Raw genomic sequence first — 4,824 nt, 5'->3', positions numbered from 1 at the left:
CTCACCATTAGTTAGGTCACCCAGACAAAAATTAAGTAAAGATTCTTCAAAACTAAAACAAAACAAGAACAAAAAACACTGTTAATCAAATAAATGTAACAGATATCTATAGAATATTTCATCCATCAGAAAACTGAATTCATTTTCTCTCATAGGCACACAGAAATTCTCTTAAAAATAATTATTTAGGGCAAAACAAATCTTAGCAATTGTAACTATATGCAGATAATCCCTTTCATATTATCAGATTATAGTGCAATAAAAATAGAACTCAATAAATAGATAAAAAAATAGAAAACATTTTAATACCTACAGATTAAATAATACATTTTTAAACATGAAATGGATCATATAAGAAATTAGAGGAGAAAAAATTCTTAGCTATAAATGACAATTGAGATACAACATGTTAAAATCTCTGGGATGGTATGAAGGCATTCTAAGAGCAAAGTTTATAGCACTGAGTTTCTACATTAAAAATATAGAAAGATTCCAAATAATCTAATATTAGACCTCAAAGCCTAGAAAAATAAGAGCAAACTAATTCCAAAATTAGTAGAAGACAGAAAATAATTAAGATCAGAGTAAAAATAAATGAAACTGAGAATGAAAAAACACAAAAGACTAATGGGACAAAGATTTACTTCTTTGAAAAGATAAACAAGATTTATAAGCATTTAGCCAAACCAACCAGAAAAAAGAAAGAGAAGAGAATTGATCCAGAAAGTCCCTTCTGGATGGAGAGCTGTGAGAATGAAAATAAGCCCATAGGAATGAACACAGAATTTCTGAGATATTACCTAGACTACTCCACCCAGCATGGCATACAGCATTTAGTGAATCTTAGTAGATATTAAAATATCGTATTTTTATTCATATGTAGTTTACATTCCATTTTAATCACACCTAACACTTTTATTCCTCTTAGATGCAATGCTAAATACAAATGTTAAACTTTAGAGAGACAAAATTGAGTCATCTATGGCATAGTAAAAGTACTACATAATGCTAATCATTCTTGATATCTGTTCTCTTCTTTCCTAAAAAAAAAAAATAGATATCTATAGTCTTAATTTGACTCACTGTCATCTAAATGACACCCACATCATTTCTCAACTCCTCTGCAGCAGAGATAGGTGGCTTTAAAAATACAATCTCAGGAGGCTAAATCCTTGTGTAGGGTTAAAGAATAATAAGTAGACTGTTCTCTGCCTCAGGGCATAGCATAACAGAAAGGAGCAGGAAAAATGTGCTGTTTTGTTTGTTGTTTGTTTGTTTGTTTGTTTTAGAAATGTCAATGTTTGTGTCTCCAAAGCAACATTTTTTGAAGGCTTGGAAGCTTAGAGGCATACAAAAACACAACCATGATTTACCACGTATATGTGGCTCTCACATAAAACAGAAATATTTGGTCTCTTAAAGTCTGAAAAACTTTGCTGGAGAGGAATGAGAAAAATCATCTAGGTAGTGCTGCCACCATGGGAGAAGGCAGGGGAGCTGAGCAACTGGTAGATGCCAAGACCTATTGAGACTAGCTGATGGGGATGAATACCACTCAGGAAGACTAACTCAAGTCTTTTTTTTTTTTTTTAAAGAGAGAGTGAGAGAGGAGAGAGAATTTTTTTAATATTTATTTTTTAGTTCTCGGCGGACACAACATCTTTGTTGGTATGTGGTGCTGAGGATCGAACCCGGGCCGCAGGCATGCCAGGCGAGCGCGCTACCGCTTGAGCCACATCCCCAGCCCTAACTCAAGTCTTTCTGGCAGCTGTTTTCAAAAGTTTCAAGAGAAGCTTAATAGGGCAAAGGGAGAAAAGAAAATTTATTGGTTGGAAGTCTCCTACATGATCCACAAAAGCAAGTAATTTTTATTAATTAATAGTGAGTTTAAATAGGACTTGTTTGATTTTTAACTATTCTTTGAGGTTAAATAAAACATAACTGCATTAGCTAAAAATGTTATTTCTCAATCTGAAAATCCACACAAGGGCTTGGAATATCAGGCACTAACTTTTTGGGCTATAGAGTAATGTTCACAGATTTGTCAGAAAAATAGAGGCAGTAGCATAGTCAAAAATGGTCAAGAAAAGAATGTTGCATGGACATATGTCTAAATGCACACAATATATTGTCTTTTTGTCAATTTATTTTATTGTACTGTTATCTTCTGAATAGGAATGATTCTATAACACATTGTGTGCTCAATATTTCTTAATATAGTTGTATACACTTTGTAAAAATTAGAGGTTATATTTTGTATATTCCAAATAGTTAAAACAGTTTATTCTAGATCACAATTTCAGAAATGTTTTCCAATATATTAGTTCAAAAGGTCAGGTACAGAAATATTGAGAATTTCAAAGGATAATGACCATCTGCATTCATTCCTTGATTTTAAGGTAAATGAGTTTTGCCTATAAAGATCCATTTTATACATTTTCCAAATGTATAAAACATTAACAACCATGTGGAGGACTTTGAAGAACTTTTCAAATATTTAGAGGTGTTACAAATTATTCAGGACAGATAGACTCTGGGATTTCCCAGTGGGCTGTGGTCCTCAATGTGTCTGATCCTATGAATCCAGTTCTACTGAAGCCGCCAGTTATCAGTGATGAGTTCTGCTTCTTTGAATGTTGAAGTACAACATTAGAGAAGCACACAGAGACAAACATATAGAGCAGATTTTATTTAAAAAGTAGTAACAGACTTCTTCCAGAAGGGAAAAGAGGGCCATAGCTGGTATCCTGGTTATCCCAAGAAGTAACTGCATCCTGCCCCTATTATATATTTTAGACTTTCATTGTTCTGTCTCCTTTCCACTTATCTCTGTCCTTCCTGAATAGGCCCAGGAGATGCCAATGGGAGCTGAGCAACTGGTAGATGCCAAAAAGTGAGAAGCAGATGGGCAGAGGGAAGGGCCAAATGGAGTGACCCAGGCAGGAAGCCTCCCAGGAGGCATTAACAACATTTACAACTTCCTATGGTGAGGGGCATTTCCTGGGACAGGTTACCTTAGCAATAGGCTGGAGCAGGGGCAGGTGGACAAAGGGCTCTGGAGGTATTAACATTTCCATCTCCCAGGCATGGTATCCAGCTTCCCAGACCCAAATCAGCCTCCATTTTATCAAGCCGACCCAATTACCTATCTACACTGACTACCAGTCTGGTCTTTAATTCTGGCTTTACTACACTTGGCACTTTATTTTTCTTCTCAAATAATTAAAAACTAGCAATAATTTATGACTTGTGGACATTTGTTCTTTTTTCATAATTGTTTACTCACTAAATCTGTACAAATTATACATGTTTCCTAAAGCAAAATAGCCTCTTTCACAAACTTCTCTTTTCAAGAAGTTTACTTAGGGTCACTTTGACATCCTCATTCCTCAGGCTGTAGATCACAGGGTTCAGCATGGGCACAACAGTTGTATAAAACACAAATGATACTTTCCCTTGAATCTTGAAGCTGACTGATGATGGCTGCAGATACATGAATGCCAGGGAACCAACGAAGAGAGCAATAGCTGAGATGTGGGAGCTGCAGGTGTTGAAGGCTTTGGCTCTGCCCTCAGTGGAGCGAATACACAGGATGCTGGCTATGATGAAGATATAAGAGCTGAGGATGAACAGGGTTGGGACAAAGATATTAAACACACTTAAGCACAAAAGAACTACCTCATTTAGAAATGTATTAGAGCAAGAGAGCTCCAAGAGTGGAAAAAGATCACAGAGGTAATGGTTTATTATAGCATTCTTACAGAAAAGCACTCTCAGCATGCAGGCTGTGTAAGCTGTGGAACCAATCACGCCCATGCTATACACCCCGACCACCATCCAGGGACAGATTTGATTAGGTTACATTGTAAAGCAAGGGGTTACAGATGGCAATGTAGCAGTCATATGCCATTACAGGCAATATGTGACACTCTGCAACAACAAAAATAAGTTAGAAGTAGAGCTGAGTCATGCATTCAGGGTAGGAGATGTGTTTTTCTCTGTCACAAAGTTCATCAGCATTTTAGGGGTTATCACAGTAGAATGGCAAAGGTCAATGAAGGAGAGACTGCTGAGCAGGTAGTACATGGGGGTTTGCAGGTGAGAGCTGAGACCAATCAGTGTGATCATGCTCAGGTTCCCTGCCACTGTGAGCACATAGATTATAAAGAAGAGGAGGAAGAGGGACAGCTGGAGCTCTGGTTTGTCTTTTAATCCAGCCAGGATAAACTCAGTCACTGTAGAATGATTTCCTTCTGCCATTTTCTTATGAAAATTCTCAATAGGAAAAAAAAAGAAAATTTTTGAAATAAGTATGTATTTTCCAATCACACCAGGGAGTCTGAAGTAGAATCCAAATCTTTTCACACAGAGAATCTCCATTTCACTTGTTCTCTATTGTCAGCTGTCAATGATGTTATGATCACAGGAATATGTGAGATGTAAATAAGTATAAGATGAATCTTTTCCTATGTGTGCTCTCTGCTTTAACATTTTATATTAGTATTATCCAGTCCCTGAAGTCCCATAGAACTGTTCTGAAAACTTTGAGTTATCCAAGTAGTTTTCGTGCTTTATATGTAATCTTCTCAAGTGAAAAAAAAAAAAAGTACCTCTTTATGGTAAAATAACAGTAGCATTTAAAAAAAAATCCCACAGAAATATTGCACATAATTATGAAAGACTGAAAGTCTTTCTTCCTAAGATAATGAACAAGACAAGATACCCACTCTCTGTGCTTTTATTCAATATCACACTAGAGGTCTGGCAAAGATTATAACGAAAGTAAATTATAAGAAAACTTAGATTAGAACCACTATCTTCATT

At 36.0% G+C, this 4,824-nt stretch overlaps 1 pseudogene across 1 annotated transcript; it reads right to left on the bottom strand.

Annotated features, from left to right (window-relative positions):
• Positions 1-3,333: 3,333 nt before the first annotated feature.
• Positions 3,334-4,260, bottom strand: LOC308635898 (olfactory receptor 8G50-like; annotated as a pseudogene). The gene has a single exon. The product of its transcript is annotated as an olfactory receptor 8G50-like (transcript).
• Positions 4,261-4,824: the final 564 nt, after the last annotated feature.

This window comes from Spermophilus citellus (assembly GCF_964194105.1).
Source record: "Spermophilus citellus genome assembly, chromosome: 2".
In the NCBI taxonomy this organism is placed as follows: domain Eukaryota; kingdom Metazoa; phylum Chordata; class Mammalia; order Rodentia; family Sciuridae; genus Spermophilus; species Spermophilus citellus.
The sequence above is the reverse complement of the archived record's forward strand: the minus strand, read 5'-3'. Positions and strand labels throughout refer to the sequence as shown.